General features: G+C 42.0%; 1 protein-coding gene across 2 annotated transcripts in view; it reads right to left on the minus strand.

The window, feature by feature from the left end:
- PLBD1 (phospholipase B domain containing 1) overlaps positions 1 to 18,071 on the minus strand; it is a 94,306-nt gene that overhangs the window by 53,280 nt on the left and 22,955 nt on the right. The gene's annotated exons all lie outside the window — the stretch shown is intronic.

Genomic DNA, 18,071 nt, shown 5'->3' on the forward strand with positions numbered 1-18,071 from the left:
CAGGTCTCCTCTCTCCTGCATAACTCATGTTTAATCAAAACCTCCTGGGCTTCCCTGGTGGTGCAATGGTTAAGAATCCACCTGCCAATGCAGGGGACACGGGTTCGAGCCCCGGTCTGGGAAGATCCCACATGCCGCGGAGCAGCTAAGCCCGTGCGCCACAACTACTGAGCCTGCGCTCTAGAGCCCGCGAGCCACAACTACTGAAGCCTGTTCGCCTAGAGCCCGGGCTCTGCAACAAGAGAAGCCACCGCAATGAGAAGCCTGCGCACCTCAACGAAGAGTAGCCCCTGCTTGCCGCAACTAAAGAAAGCCTGCACACAGCAACGAAGACCCAACACAGCCAAAAATAAAAAATAAAATAAATTAAAAAACAAACAAACAAACAAAAACCTCGTAAATATCTCTACCACTAGTAAGTGCCTCTTTAGCTCTACATTTCTATGCTAGTTTTGGTAACACAACTAGTCTGAACTATGAAGAGGCTTTTTTTCCAGGTCTCTCTGACCTTTAATCCATTCTTTTTTTAATTTTTTTTTTATCCTTATAAAAGACTTCTACAGACAAGTTTATTGACCTAGATGGAACATTTTAGAAAAACATTTTCTAAATGTTTACTGTAATGTATATTTAAATTTCCAAATGATAGTTAACCCAGGATTTTACAACTAAGCCTAGAATTTTGTTACCAAATGTAATAAAAAGCTTTTAAAACCCTTTAACAATCAATGGTATAAGTTTCACATTCTCCTGAATATATAAATTTGGTATACTTCACTTCTACTGATAATAATCCATTCTTCATACTTTGCCAGAGTGACCTTTCTAAAATGCAAAACTGATTTGTTTACTTAATTACCCCAAATCTTCAATGGCTTCTACTTCCTAGAATTAAAATTCTTTGACTTACCCTCTTGGCATTCATGACCTGGTTTCTGCCTGCCTATCTAGTTTCATCCAACACTCCATGCACTTTGTGATCTCGAAACCATTGCACACACAGCTCTCCAACCTGCCATGAGCTGGTCCAGCACCTCTGACTTTGCATATGCTGTTTCCTATGTCTGAGATTTTCTCTCTTGTTAAATACCTAGCAATCTCAAAATTGCTTTTTAAGACTCAGGAAGCAACACCCCCTTTGTAGGGACTGACTTGCTCTACAAGCTCCATGTACTTTGAAAGCAGGTCTTCTTCCAGTTTTATCACATTGTAATGTAATTTGTATGTCTGCCCCTGCTCCTAGCCTATGAACTCGAGGCCAGAGATGGTTTCCTCAGCACTTGATATGGTGTCTGACCCACCACAGGTGCTCAATAAACATCTATGAAAGGAAGGAAGACTTAGGAAGAGAGAGAAAAGAAAAAAGAAGAAATGAAGAAAAGAAATGGTATGTAGTGCATTTATTTCTCTGCCTAAGAAACCACTGTACAGCTGCTCAGGTTAAAGACAAACATATTAAGGTCATCAAAGAGGTGGGAGGAGGCCAGAATGACTCAGATTCTAGGCTGTAACTCAGTGGATGGTTGTTGTATCATCACTGAGAGAGGGAGCAGATGGGAAACAGGTCTGGGAGGGAATATGAGTTTAGTTTTGGACACACTAAGTTTTTAGTGGTTAAGATACTATAAAGCTCAGATTAAATATTTATATATGGTTATCTATTTTCCACATTCAAAACTGACTCAGTATTTTATCTTTTTTGATGCAAAGATTGTCTATGAAATGAGCACTAAAATTAGAAACTTAATACTAGAGGATCGTGGCACCTTGGCCCAAGAGGGTGATACACTGGGACTTGGTCAAGCTATGCTAATCAGCTAATGCTGATTATGACCCTTAAAGAATGATCTTGAGTGGGAAAGTCAATTTATTCTGAACTGAGTCATGACCATATTGGTGGGCTTTCTTTAAAAACGGTAAAGTGGAAGTAATGGCATTGATAAACATAGGCAGGTGCAGAGTACTTGCCAACAGGCTCCTGGTGATGAATGAGTCTAACTGTTACTAAGTCAATTGACCACAGTTGGACAATTGTGGGCATCATCCATAGTTATGTCCTTTCTTCTCCTCCCAAATATAATAAGTATGTTTTCCGAACTGATTTTGGGACACAAATGCCACAGCCTCAGCCCCTCCCCAACTTTTCTCATGCTTTCTCTCCCACCCTCACCTCCAGTGAGCTTTGCAGGAAATGAAAAAGGGTGGCTGTTTCACTGTTGCTGGTACTACCTACTTTCCTGACCACAAATAATAAACTTCTGTAAATCTGTGCTTTTTTGACACTCATGTGCCCCCATGCATGGAAAAAAAAAAACTTCTACCCAGTCCTCAAGAGAATTCAATGAGAAAAATTTACTGCTAACACACTGACCAATTTAGCAAATGCTTTGAGAATTAAGCCAAACTCTGAGTTTCTCCTGCTACCCCTAATTGATGTCCTCTGTTCCTCAATGTTTTCTCCATGTATCAACTCTTCCTGGTTGCCCAGTTCCATGCTTTTTTCTGATTTTCTTAAATCCTCGAATAATTTAAGCCTTATGCTTTTCTATTTTTAAAAAAACATCTCCATGTTGTGAGGTGAATGGTGCGGAAAGGGTAATAGCAAAAAGGTAGAAAAATATCACATAATTCTAATCTCAACCTAGCTCGATACAAGCTCTGTGAAGGCAGGGGCCACTTCTGCTTATGACCCTGTATCCTGGGAGTGCTGTAGCTGGCACAGTAATGTTTCTGTGATGAATCTACTTTAATTGTGTGTGTTCTTGACCCAAAAGTGAAATTTATCTGAACATTCACAGAAGTTAATCTAAAATAACTCAAGCCGTTATGTCTTCAAGCTTGGGTAAGGAGCCTAGAGGACGTTCAGATGCCCAAGGGGCAAGGGCCATGTGTTGATATTTTTTCTAGGGTCATGAAAATGAAAATGAGATTTAAACTTTTTTTTTTTTGGGCTGTGTTGGGCCTTCATTGCTGTGCGCGGGCTTTCTCTAGTTGTGGCGAGCGGGAGCTACTCTTCGCTGCGGTGCATAGGCTTCTTATTGTGGTGGCTTCTCTTGTTGCGGAGCACAGGCTCTAGAGTGCAGGCTCAGTAGTTGTGGTGCACGGGCTTAGCTGCTCCGTGGCATGTGGGATCTTCCCGGACCAGGGATCAAACCTGTGTCCCCTGCATTGGCAGGAGGATTCTTAACCACTGCGCCATCAGGGAAGTCCCAGATTTAAACATTTTTAACATCAACATCCTTAGAATCAATGCACTTGATAAATATTTGTTGAATGAATGGGAATATTACTTTCTAAAAACAGAGTATTTTTCTTCTATAAATAAAGATGAAAGAGGTCCCATCATTTTCCTATTTCTCTCTAAAAACCCAAACACCCAAATAGAATTTCTTTTATTTACCTGTTTATTCTAATATTTTCTATGAGTTAATTGTTTTCAGTTGAAAAAAAATTCCTGACCCTGTCTTAGAATTTGTAAAATAATCACAAGTGGCCTAAATCACTCTTTCCCATATTTGGAACCTAAGTTTGCTAGCACCTCATTTATGAAAGAGGAAGTAGTTTTCAACCCTGAGCAGTACAATTTTTGCCTGATATAGTCAGTCAGAGAAAAAAAGAAACATGAGAGAGCAGAGGCAGAATATGTCAGAGAAAAATATAAAAACAATAAAATTGCAACTTAATCTATCCAGATTGGTTTTAGCTAATAATTTACTGACTGTGATCCTTGAATTGCTTTTCTCTTTTATGCTCCATGAGCGTGGTCATTCAGCATCCCTCTGTGTACCTTGGCTTTGCACCTTTCCTTCTTCAAAAGGGCTTTCAGTAAATTGATACCTGGTTTTTAGATTTGCTTTGTCTCTTCATCAGAGTCACTAAGAAAATAACTGATTCATGAATAATCAACCTCTAGGCAGCAAAACTGTAAGTAGGTATTTTAGCTCTCACTCCCTCCAGAAATCAGAGCCTGGGATTGTTGATGAAAGGAGAATTATTTGGGGAAGTGCTCCCAGAGAACAGGAGTAGGGGGCCAGGAGAGTGAAACAGGGAGGGAGGGAAAGCAGGAGAGTGCATTTTGAGATGGTCCAAGGAGGTGTGCAGAATAAGCCTCTGAAGATCCCATCGCAGGGATGGAAGAGGGAGCATTTATCCAACTGCTCCCATCCCACATAGGTCAAAGGGAGTGTTAAATGAAGTGTTAAATCCTTCACTCTCAGGTTTGCACATGCTCCAGTGCTAAACAGTTATGATTTCGGAGGAGCTCTGAGGTAGAAAGCAGGGGGCTCCTGCAGTCTGGCTGAGGTGAGGTGCCTCAGCTTATATACGAGAAACTAGAATAAAAGGCAGGTGAGAAGACGTGAGGTGGGATGAATAATGTGCCTGATACACAAGGCAGGTTGAAAGGGATTAGTTTAAAAAAAAAAAGAGCTTCAAGGAAACAAAATACTAATACATAAAAATGCTGGAGATTTGCTTGGCGCTGGAATGATCTCTTTCCCTTCATCTCCTAAAAATGTACCTGTTCTTCATTGCTGGCTTAAATCAGAGTTCTTGCCAAAAGTCTTATCAACAGAAAGTCAACTTTGCCCCATTCTGATTTGGCACTCAGCTCACCGCTCATCTAGATCACTCTTTAGTTATATGTATTTGTGTGTATTTGGTCCAATAAATTTCATTACAAACTTCTTAAGAATGAGGGGTAGCATCTTAAATCTCATTGTATTGGCTCCTTTGGGCTTAACACAATGCTTTATTAAATGGCCACCTAAATCCCCAACTTTCACACTGGCTGGAAGGTCACCGGAGACAGATTCACATCACATCTACAGTATATTAATTCTTAATTTCTAATTGCAAATTAGAATTTTGATATCTTAGGTCTGGTTTGAGTAACTCGACACTACCTTACGTTGGAATCGTAGCTGTGTGTGAAAGGCTGAAGGACAAATTTCAGAGCAAGCCTGTCTCTCTCAATCAAGAGACTTTCACAATTTTCCCCAAGAAGATGATAACATATCTGTTGTCTATACAGACGTAGAGTTTCAAATTTTAGACTCCAGTTTCCTCATAATTTCACTACCTCTATTAGTTTCATTTTTTAACCACATTAAGTAAATTCCTGTTTCACAGTAGTACAAAAAATCTACATAATAACATTATTAATACATTTTCTAGCCACATCTTAAAGCCAAATTATCAAAAGATTGTGAAATATAAGTTGTAGGAGCAACTGGAATCTTCTCTATTAAAAAAAAAGGTGAAACAAATGCATTTTTAAAAAAAACTCTTAAAATGTTAAACAAAATTAATCCCTTGAGATTCATTCCATTATTGTTGCTACTACATTTTTTGCTATTTCAATAGTTAATGCTTTGAAATTTGGAATCCAACAAAACATAACAGGTGACAAAAGTAAAAATAATGTCTAGATAAGTGTGAAAACTAAAGTTTCTATTTTGCATGTCAGAAGCAAGACCCAAGATTAAGTTCACGTGATAAACAGTTAATATATTATGGAAAGTAAATCACCATGAAATAGTTCCTTAAAATGTTCTACCTCAATTTCAATACTGAAGGAAGACCTTTTAAATTTTCTTCCAGAGAAAGTTTTTGATCTTTGCTATCAGATTCAGGACCAGGAAACAAAATTTAATAATAAAGATTCATAAGTACTTCTCCCAGAAATTCTTCTGGAACTTATCTATTTGAAAACAAATTTTTTTGCTAAGGTCTAATCAATAAACGTGGTGTTATGCTTGTCTCTGCCCTGTCAAAGTCTATAATAAATGTTCAGTCAAAATATTTGTATGTTAGTCTTTATGAGAGAACCTCCCTAAATTTTCTCAAAATATTCCAAACTCCATGTGTCCCAAACTAAAGTCACCCTGTTCCCAGTCCTCAAATAAGTGCCTTTTCCTTTAGTTCTCACCTTGATGAAGGCAAGAAACATCCACCACTTTGATCTGGAAGTCATCCCTCCTGGCCATTTACCAAGTCCTCAGGCTTTTATCTATTTCCTTTTCTTCCCTATGTATCACTTTAGTTGAGGCTCTTCCCGTTTCTGGAACTTATCTTGTATACATTCTTATAAGCACACTAGCATAGAGCTTGGATTGGTTCAAGATGGTGGAGTAGAAGGACATGCACTCACCCCTTCTTGCAAGAGCACCGGAATCACAACTAACTGCTGAACAACATCAACAGGAAGTCGCTGGAACCAACCAAAAAAGATACCCACATCCAGAGACAAAGGAGAAGCCACAATGAGATGGTAGGAGGGGCGCAATCATGATAAAATCAAATCCCATAACCACTGGGTGGGCGACTCACAAACTGTAGATCAATTATACCACAGAAGTCCACCCACTGGAGTGAAGGTTCTTAGCCCCATGTCAGGCTTCCCAACCTGGGGATACAGAGAATCTGACTTTGAAGGCCAGCAGAATTTGATTGCAGGACTTTCACAGGACTGGGGGAAACAGAGACTCCACTCTTGGAGGGCACACATAAAGTCCTGTGTGCATTAGCACCCAGGAGAAAGGAGCAGTGACCCCATAGGAGGTCACTGAACCAGACCTACCTGCTAGCGTTGGAGGGTCTCCTGGGGGGGGGGGGCGGGGGGGGGGATGGCTGTGGCTCATCACAGGGACAAGGACACTGGCACTGACAACAGCACTTCTTGGAAATACTCATTGGCATGGGCCCTCCCGGAGACTGCCGTTAGCCACAGCAAACAGCCTGTAGGCTCCAGTGCTGGGTTGCCTCAGGCCAAACAACCAAGAGGGAAGGAACACAGCCACATCCATCAACAGACAAGTGGACTAAGGTTTTACTGAGCACATCCCTGCCCACAAGAGCAAGACCCCATAAGGTTAACAGCTGATCTTTCAGCAGAAACTCTGCAAGCCAGAAGGAAGTGGCAGGACATATTTAAAGTGATGAAAGGGAAAAACCTACAATCAAGATTACTCTACCCAGCAAGGATCTCATTCAGATTCAACAGAGAAGTTAAAACCTTTACAGACAAGCAAAAGCTAAGAGAATTCAGCACCACCAAACCAGCTTTACAACAAATGCTAAAGGAACTTCTCTAGGCAGGAAAACAAGACAAGGAAAAGACCTACAATAACAAACCCCAAACAATTAAGAAAATGGTAATAGGAACGTACATATGGATAATTACCTTAAATGTAAATGGATTAAATGCTCCAACCAAAAGACACAGACTGGCTGAATGGATACAAAAACAAGACCCATATATATGCTGTCTACAAGAGACCCACTTCAGACCTAGGGACACAGAGACTGAAAGTGAGTGGATGGAAAAAGATATTCCACGCAAATGGAAATCAAAAGAAAGCTGCAGTAGCAATTCTCATATCAGACAAAATAGACTTTAAAATAAAGACTATTACAAGAGACAAAGAAGGACACCACATAATGATCAAGGGAACATAGACGCAAATATCCTCAACAAAATACTAGCAATTCGAATGCACAATACATTAAAAGGATCATACACCACAATCAAGTGAGATTTATCCCAGGGAATGCAAGGATTTTTCAATATCTGCAAATCAATCAGTGTGATACACCTCATTAACAAATTGAAGAAAAACCATATGATCATCTCAATAGATGCAGAAAAAGCTTTTGATAAAAATTCAATATCAATTTACAATAAAAACTCTCCAGAAAGTGGGCATAGAGGGAACCTACCTCAACATAATAAGGCCATATATGACAAACCCATAGCTAACATCATACTCAACAGTGTAAAGCGGAAAGCATTTCCTCTAAGGCCGGGAACAAGACAAGGATGTCCACTCTCACCACTTTTATTCAACATAGTTTTGGAAGTCCTAGCTGCAGCAATCAGAGAAGAAAAAGAAATCAAAGGAATCCAAATTGGAAAAGACGTTAAACTGTCACTGTTTGCAGATGACATGATACTATGCATAGAAAATCCTAAAGACACTACCAGAAAACTACTAGAGCTCATCAATGAATTTGGTAAAGCTGTAGGTTACAAAATTAATACACAGAAATCTGTTGCATTTCTATACACTAACAATGAAAGACAAATTCAAGAAACAATCCCATTTACCATCACATCAAAAAGAATAAAATACCTAGGAATAAACCTACCTAAGGAGGCTAAAGACCTGTACTCTGAAAACTATAAGATGCTGATGCAAGAAATTGAAGACAACACCAACAGATGGAAAGATATACCGTGTTCTTGGATTGGAAGAATCAATATTGTCCAGATGACTATACTACCCAAGGCAATCTACAGATTTATTGCAATCCCTATCAAATTACCAATGGCATTTTTCACAGAACTAGAACAAAAAATCTTAAAATTTGTATGGAGACTCAAAAGACCCCGAATAGCCAAAACAGTCTTGAGAAAGAAAAACGGAGCTGGAGGAATCAGGCTTCCTGACTTCAGACTACACTACAAAGCTATAGTCATCAAAACAATATGGTACTGGCACAAAAACAGACATATAGATCAATGGAGCAGGATAGAAAGCCCAGAAATAAACCTATGCATCTATGGTCAATTAATCTATGACAAAGGAGGCAAGACTATACAGTGGTGGAAAGACAGTCTCTTCAACAAATGGTGCTGGGACAACTGGACAGCTACATGTAAAAAAATAAAATCAGATCATTCTTTAACACCATACAAAAAAGTAAGCTCAAAATGGATTAAAGACCTAAATGTGAGAACAAACACTATAAAACTCCTAGAGGAAAACATAGGCAGAACACTCTCTGACATAAATTGCAGCAATATCTTTTTCGATCCATCTCCCAGAGTAATGGGAGTAAAAACAAGAATAAACAAATGAGACCTAATTAAATTCAAAAGCTTTTGTACAGCAAAGAAAACCATAAACACAATGAAAAGACAACCCACAGAATGGGAGAAAATGTTTGCAAATGATGTGACGGACAAGGGATTAGTCTCCAAAATATACAAACAACTCATGTGGCTTAATATCATCAAAACAAACAACCCAATCAAAAAATGGGCAGATGACCTAAATAGACATTTCTCCAAAGAAGACATACAGATGGCCAAGAGGCACATGAAGAGATGTTCAACATCGTGAATTTTTAGAGAAACGCAAATCAAAACTACAGTGAGATATCACCTCACACCAGTCAAAATGGCTATTATCAAAAAGTCCACAAACAATAAATGCTGGAGAGGGTGTGGAGAGAAGGGAACCCTCCTGCACTGTTGGTGGGAATGTAAATTGGTACAGCCGCTATGGAGAACAGTATGGAGGTTTCTTAAAAAACTAAAAATAGAGCTACCATATGATCCTGCAATCCCACTCTTGGGCATATATCCACAGAAAAACATGGCTCGAAAGTACACATGCACCCCAATGTTCATTGCAGCACTGTTTACAATAGCCAAGATATGGAAGCAACCTAAATGCCCATCAACAGAGGAGTGGATAAAGAAGATGTGGTACATATATACAGTGGAATATTACTCACCCATTAAAAAGAATGAAATAATGCCATTTGCAGCAACATGGATGGACCTAGAGATTGTCATACTGAGTGAAGTAAGTCACACAGAGAAAGAGAAATATTGTATGATATCGCTTATATGCGGAATGTAAAAAGAAATTATACAAATGAACTTATTTACAGAACAGAAACAAACTCATAAACTTAGAGAATGAAGTTATGGTTACCAGGGGGTAAGGGTGGAGGGAAGGGATAGTAAGGGTGTTTGGTTTTGACATATACACACAGCTGTATTTAAAACCAGTAACCAGCCAGGACCTACCGTATAGCACAGGGAACTCTGCTCAATGTTATGTAGCAACCTGGATGGGGGGGCAGTTAGGGGGAGAGTGGATACGTGTATGGCTGAGTCACTTTGCTGTGCACCTGAAACTATCACAACATTGTTAATCGGCTATACTCCAATATAAAATAAAAAGTTCAAAAAAAAAGATACCACATTAAAAAAAAAAAAGCTAGTATAGAAAGAGCACAAGAAAACGTTTGAGTTCACACAGAGCGCTGTCTTCTTTTGGGTCTAAAACACTAAGACAATGGGGATGAGCTGTAGGAAGACTTAGTGAGTCTCAGAAAGACAGAAAAGTGTTGGGAAATTCTAAAGCAGCCATGGTTAATAAAATCTGCACTTTGGCAAAAATAGTCAAGATGATTTCAGACAGTTATAACCCAGGAAAGTGTTTTCTGAAACAGCTGCTTAATGTGCTGGTATGGACCCCAACTCCCTGAAATGTTAGGCCATGATTAAGAAAAAATTCTGTTTTTATACCAAGTTATTACTTCACAGAACATGTATTATCATCAGCAATCCTTCTGCCTTATCAAGAGATCCATGATGCTTTTTCAGAGAAAAGTAACTCCAATGGCTGGTCAATTACATAGCCCCTACTATGTGCCAGGTACTGTTCCTCACAACAAACTTATGATATAGATATTATTATAATACCCATTTTACAGATGAGGAAATTGAGGCATGGAGAGGTTAGATAATTGACCGAAGGTCATGTGGTTAGTAAGTATTGGAGCCAGGATTCAAACATAGGCAGTCTGGCTCTACGGCTTCTGTCTTGGAATTCCATCATATCTCTCTAATACTTGACTTCCAAGAATGAAGACCTGCCACAGAAAGAGTGAACATAGGGAGCAACTTCCTGAGGGAATCTGGAAATAAGAAAGTTCTCAGCGACAAAGGATCAATTGAGATTGGCCTCAGCCATAGGTCTGCTGCATCAGTTAAGGAGACTGAACAACTCCCAGGACTGTAAACTCCTCATAAAGGGACAGCCACATAAAGGGATTAGCCTCTTTAGAGAGGCAATCTGTTAGTTTCACGTGGCACTGGTGAGTCACGGCAGAGTGGAAACGGAGTTGGTGACCAGGTTTTTGGGCAAGCAGTGTCTGGTAAGGAGGACCCATGGGCTGACTGAAGTGTCCAGTCCTAGTGAGACGCAGATGAATCAGGCCCCCAGCCTAAGAATCCCTGATATTCTTGTATCCTGTGTAGTTTGATTGCAGTGAGGATGTGCCTGGAGCAGGCTACACAAATAGCCAGTCTGATAAAAATGAACAACAATTAGTATTTTGATGAATAGACGTGTGTTTATCAGGACAAATCAGCTTCCTTGTATCTGATCAGCTCTGGAGAACTGGAAAGAATGAATTTCTGGAGTCTAGTCCTGCAAGTCCCAGGGCCAGATCTGGAACCAGTTTTACCAAGGCACATGCCACCTTACGAGTCTCTTGGCAACCAACCTATCTCTTTCCCTGGTGACAACCTGACTGCACTATACATACAACTTAGAAAAACTGGTAATTCCCTGGTGGTCCAGTGGTTAGAACTCCGAGCTTTCACTGCCAAGGGCTCGAGTTCAATCCCTGGTAGGAGCTGCAAGCTATGCGGCAAAAAAAAAAGAAAAGAAAAGAAAAATTATACAAGACATCCTAAAAACACATGTGGGGCTTGAAAGTCTGGAAAGATAAAGGCAATGCGATTATATGTCTGAAGTCTATAATAGTTTGAAATATATGGCTAGGATGAATTGGTAGTTGTTTGCCGATTTCTAGAATAATGAAACTACAACGTGACTATCAAAAATTAAAGAAGTTGGTTTTGGATAAAGAGGTGTATGTTAGCAGATATAAAATTCATTCCAGGGGGTTGAAAATACAATCCCTTTAGTGTTTATCGGGCACTCGTTAAATGCTGAGTACTGAGCTGGGCATTTCAGAGAGAACATGGAAAGCAAGGGGTAGCAAAGGCCCCATTTTCTGCCCAAAAGTTGTTGGCAGTCCAGCAGTTGAGGGTAAGACAAAGACCCCAAAAGCTGCATTAGAAAACAGGTTAATATGGGTGGAACAAAGGAAACAGAGATCGCATCTTTTGAGACAGTCGGGGTGGGCATCACCAGCCATTCCTCAATGCCATGATAAGACATCTTTCTAGATTGCTGGGCACAGTGCCACCAGGATCAGTTGCAGCAGAAGTGCCCTCACTCTTTGCCTTGACTCCTCCACCTGGCGTGGCTTCAAGCTTCTTATTTGGGGAACTCCGTTTAAGAAGCTGTTTCTTGTAGGCTGATATTTTCTTGAATAAACAGTGCCCCATCTTCAGAAAAACAACGTCTCCACCTCACTCCTCAGGCTGCCCCCTCACATCTACAGAAACATTGAAAACAATCCCAATAATCCAAAAGAAGAACAGAAAAGGGAGAGAAGATTCCGCCAGCACTCCAGACACAGAAGCCATTTCCATTTCCAGGGCACTCCCTAGCCTGTCCCAGGTGTGTCCTAATGAGCAGTCTCAATGGGCTAAAAGGTGGCACGGGCTCCACCACCTCCAGAATGTGCAGGCAAATCACGGGTCAGGAGCCTGGGATTGGTCACTTCTGAGCTCAGAAGCCCAGGCAGCTTCAAAGACTGGAAAGATTTAAGAATGATAAGTGGGCAAGTTGCGAAAGCAAAGGCCTTGAAATCTGGTGACTGCACACACTTGTTGATGGAAGGTGGAGGAACAAGAACCAGCAGGTGCTTTTAGGAAGGGGTCGCTCTCCCGAACCCCACCTTAGTCTTGCACAAGGTCAGCGCAGAAAAGGGATTAGGAAATAAAATGAAACGAATCCTCTCTTAATATTACTTTTCAAGTCTTTCAGGTTTTTTTTTACTTAATCTTGGTTTTATTCATTGGGAGTGAAAGTGACAAAGCCCAAACTTTTTTTTTTTTTTTGAGGCAAAGGGTCAGTGTCAATACCTGTAGGGATAAAACCTTTTTAAAACCTGTTTTACTAAGAGGGGAGTAGTCAAGTAAATGGCCTTTTGCATTTCAGCTCTGCCTTCATTGGCTGTGTATCTTTATGCAAATTACTGAAATCTCTCAGTCTCAAACTTTCTCATCTGTATTATGGGGATAATAAGCCTACTTGGGATTGTAGTGAGCATTATAGGAAAGAACACAAATCCTTCCGCACACTGCCTGGCACATAGCAAGCTGACAATACCAGGCTGCACTTCTCATCATTTTAAACCAAAGTCATTGTCAATTAAGGCAAAAAAAAAAAAAAAAAGAAAGTGGCATTCCGGGATCATACCTCTTTATGGTGCGAATAAATATATTCATATGTCCTTTGGCTGACGCTTTTAGGACCAGCCAAGGCTCAGCAAAGCCAAGAGTCGTGCAGGAGCTGAACCGATTTGTCTGCCAAGAATTCTGGCCAGCACTTTTTAAGTTCGCAGAAGCACACACCCTATGCCCTCATCTGGGGCCATCCCCGAGCTCCAGCAGGGCTGGAGCAACCCCGGCAGAAGCGCGTTCCTTGGCGCCCACCCAGAAGCCAGACGGACACACCCGCGGGAAGTAAACTTGACCGGACTCCGGAGCTCACCGAGCGGCGCGGGCCAGCGGGGAGCGCGCGGGCGTCCAGGGACCCTCCCGGCGCCCCCCGCCCAGGCTGCCCGCGGGGCGCGCCGCTCACCTGCCAGGCCCGGCGGCACCACGGCGGCCAGCAGCAGCAGCAGCAGCAGCGGGGCCGGCGGCGAGGGCAGCCCGAGGCTCCCGTCCGGGCTGCGGCGGGACATCGCTCGGCGGCCGCGATCCCCGCTCGGCTGGACCAGGCGGCTGTTGGCAGAGCGGTTCTGCGGCCGGTAGCGGGGCGCAGCGATGCAGAGTTTGGGGCGTCCTTAACTTTCCTCTCTCATGAGCCCGGCCTGTTTGGGGCTTTTAGAGGCGAGGAAGCCTCACGTGGCCTTGAGGACAACCTTCGCCCTGTTGGGCCCCAGTCGGGGAAGGGCGGGTCCTTTCTGACCCTCTAGCGCCCTGTGGGCAGGGCTGGGACAGTTCCCCTCCTGCACTTCTGGCTGCTTTCTCCTCACTCCTCGGGAGGTTTGGCGGCCCAGGGCTGGAACAAATCAGTTCATGTCCACACCGCTAGCCTCTAGGGCCGGCCACTCGTCTGCAGCAGCTGGGAGGAGACCCCCTGGGCCGTGGAGAAATGCATACCCCTGCCTACACGCAGCTCCGATTCTTCGCCATTCTGGAGAGGTCTTCACTGGTTCTTCTAACTCCAGGATTAGTGCCCTTCCATCTCAGGCTGTTTAACCTAAATCCATTGGCTGCGGCTCAAGACTCTGGATCGCTTGCTTTTCTCTTCATTGGCTGGATCCACCACTGGCGAGTGATTCAGACGGGTCTGAAACCAGATATATCCCCCAAACCCCTGTGAAGTCCCCATTTCTGTGCAGGATCAGTTGAAAGTGACATTGTGAAGTAGGCAAAACTATGCCTTGGGTAACATTGTGAAGTTGGCAGAGGGTGTCCTAGGTGACATTATGAAGTAGGCAAAAGGCATTTTATTTATTCAGTACGCATCTGTTGAGCCCACCTTTTGTGTCAGGTACCAGTGATATAAAGACCATTAACAGCATGTCTATGACAGGCAAGCAGGGATAAAACTGTATAAATAAACAGGTACTGGAAGCTGGCGTTATTGCTGCAATAGAGCTCTGCTTAAGGGTCAGTGAGGGAACCCAGCTGGGGGCCGAGACACCGCCTTCTTCTCCATCTTTCTTCCAAGCTTAACTGAAGTGTTAATGGCAAGGGGGGGAAAGAGGCACATTTCCTAGAAAGGGAAACACATTTGTAATCGCTAGAAAAGGTACAGAACAATTACATCAAATCTCTGTGCAAAATGTTAAACACGAATCCTAAGTCATAATTTTGTTTGGTGACAACACCTATCACAGTACTTGGATGATAATATCATGTAATGAATAGACATGAATGAAGGAACTGAGGACACTAAAAATTGCAATGTCCATTTTTCTTCAAGTTAGAAAATAAAAGTGAAGGAAAATTATGAACATTTTGATTGTGCCATGTCGGGAAGAGAACTACATTAGGACATTCAAGGAAGTCAGAAAGTAAGTCAGAAAGAGAAAAACAAATATTGTATTTTAACGCATACATGTGGAATCTAGAAAAATGGTACAGATGAACCGGTTTGCAAGGCAGAAATAGAGACACAGTTGTAGAGAACAAACGTATAGACACCAAGGGGGGAAAGCGGGGTGGTGGTGGTGGGATGAATTGGGAGATTGGGATTGACATGTATACACACCAATATGTATAAAATAGATAATAAAAAAAATTTAAAAAAGGATGTTGTGCCACCCCAAATATTTCAGTCATGCTACCCTTCACCACCCTCCTTCACCTTATAACCCTTCCAATCCAAGAAGCAAGTGGTTGGATGCGATCATGTGTAAGAATGCCTGATGCGAACTACGAGAGACACTCATTCATCTATTATTTAGTCATCAAATATTTGCTGACTTCCACGTTCCAGGCACAGAACAGTAAGCAGGACAAAGTCCCTGCCCTCACAGAGCTTGCATTCTAGTGTGGGAAGCAAGTTATACATGTAAACAAATTAAGTGGATCAGGGTTTATCAGCCTCAGTGCCGTGACATTTTGGACCATGCAATTCTTTGTTGTGGGTGTGGTCCTATGCATCCTCTGGTCTTTATCCACTGGAACCTCCCTCTAAGTTGGGACTATCAGAAACGTCTTCAGACACTGCCACACGTTCCCCTAGGGAGCAAAATTGCCCTCAGTTGAGAATCACTGAATTCGAGGATGATAAATCTTGCCTTCTTTAAATTGTCAGTTTACATATCCAGGAGGGAGATGAGCAGCTAAACTCAGCAAAGCTGAGGGGAGGGGGACCAAAGAAGATGTTGACCGTGCAATGTTTTTATCACTTCTGTAGTAGATAGACACGTGTGGTTCGGGCCACTTACCACTCATTACCCACTTCCTGTTGCCAACTTTTCATGAATCTGGACCCTATTGGTTTTGAAGTTTCAGTGAGCAAGGGAGGAGATATGTTTCCACCAAGAGACACAATAACTGTTTCACTGAATTGGGACTTTAAATTTCTGCCTGGCCTTTATTGGGCTCCTCTGAAAGAAACGGGCAAGAATAGGATTACAGTGTTGGTCAGAGTGACTGAGCCTGACAATTGAATGAATGCAGCACTGCTACTCAGCAGGAGGGAGCAGCAGAAGGAGCTCAGGAGAGTCCCTTGTACCACCATGTCCTCCTGAAAAGCTTAACTAAAGTGCTGTCACCTCGCCTAGGCCGCCCCACCAGTGACTCAGGCTCCTCACTCTGATGGGCAAAGGACGCCATCCAGCTGGGATGCTGGCCCAAAGCAAAGGGAACAGGAAAAGAGAAGTCACGGATAACTAGAGCTGGGGGACCAGTTGTAGAAACAGAGACAGTGGTCTCTGTCTATGTTTCTTCCCTTGCTGTAACATATATGTGGTGGATTCAAAATTTTACAGTTCTAGAATAAAAAACGTACATCATGTAAATTTGGTTTTTTCCCAAAAGGTATAATTAACTTAGCATTCAAACACTTATCCATCGATGGTAGAAATTTGAGAATACCAAACTTAAGGCTACTCAGTCTCATTTGGGCTAAATTCTAAGCAAACTTCACCTCCTTATTCTTTCCCCCTTTCCTGAGGTTGATCGTCATTTCAGGGGCTTATGTATTGACTGGGCATTGAATAGGAGGCATCTATTCTGTGAGTCATCTTCTTGGCTTGGTGGCCTCCAGTGAGATGAAGTTCATCTGTTCTGTCCTCCTTGTGGTACAACAGTGGCAGGAATCCACTGTTGACATCTGAAGCTCTTGGCCTCAGGTCTGGATTCCTATGTGCTCTGTGTATTAGTTAGGTAATGACAAATAAACTCCCAAAGTTCAAGGGATGAATGCAACCAAAATGTATTTCTGACTCATATTGCAGACCAATGTGGGAGTTGCTTAGTTGCTGGCTTTCTTTCATGTAGAAATGTAAGAATCCAGTGTCCTTTCACCTGTGGTTCCACCATTCTCTAAGGCAGATGTTCTATTCTTTCCTTGTTCATAGTGCCCTGAGAGTCTCAATAATACATTCTTGGGGCTGCAGGCCCAAAGAAATATCTAACAGTTTCTTTTATTAATTAGTTAGGGCCAAACAATTGAGAAGTAGTAATTTACTCGGTGTCCCAGATGGTACTATGTTTTCCTCAAAGATTTATAATATCTCAAATGCCCCCTTTAGTTCATTGTGGTAGGTCCTACTGATAATATTATTTCCTGTGAATATTTAGTATATCCTAGGTACCCCTTGTGAATTCATTGTGGTTGTCAAACTGTATGCAGGAACAATCACTCGGGGTCTTGGAATGTTTTCTTCCAGCCAGAGAAGGGGAAAGAATATGGGAAAGTTCTCCTGCTTCTCAATCACTGCTGCTCCCATCCCACTGGCAATAACTAGACATATTGCCATACCTAGATGCTAAAGAGGCTGGGAAATGCAGCCTCCAGCTGGGATGTCACCTCTCAGTACGGAAGTAAAACACACATTTTTTGGGAAGTCAGCCAGCTGTTTTTGGTACTCTTGGCAACCTCTCCAACCAGACTTGGATTCTGCTGGGTCCTCTGGCTCATTATCAGACCCCTCTGAGCCCTGTGGGGGAGTGTGTGGAGTAGGGAGTCAAAGATACTCCGACTTGGTGTGTGTCAGTCAGCCTCCCCAGATGCCACCTTCGGTCATTGCTTGTCTACAACTCAGATGTCATGTAGGAGACATAACTCCTTGCAAGTTCATGAGCTACATTCTGGGAAGTTTAAACATAACCTCCTCTGCTCTGGTAACTCTAGACCTGTCTGGAGTTTCTATTACCAAATGTTCCCACATCCTGCCCCACCCATCAAATAGGCAGCTCAACCCCTAGAGGAAGGATGGTGCTGGTCCTTGCATCAAACTACTGTGTATTTCTCTTAACCACTCTTCAAACTTTTTAGTTGCTTGGATAAGAGTTATTATACATCCTTATAAATTATTACCTTACAAACATTTATTATCTACTAAATACCTTATTATATGTCCTTATTCCAATTTATTGTTCTTGAATATACTTTATGGCCTTTTATTCCAACTGTGTCTTTTAAGTGTCCAAGCCAAGCTTTTGA

Source organism: Eschrichtius robustus, chromosome 13, assembly GCF_028021215.1.
Source record: "Eschrichtius robustus isolate mEscRob2 chromosome 13, mEscRob2.pri, whole genome shotgun sequence".
Lineage (NCBI taxonomy): Eukaryota > Metazoa > Chordata > Mammalia > Artiodactyla > Eschrichtiidae > Eschrichtius > Eschrichtius robustus.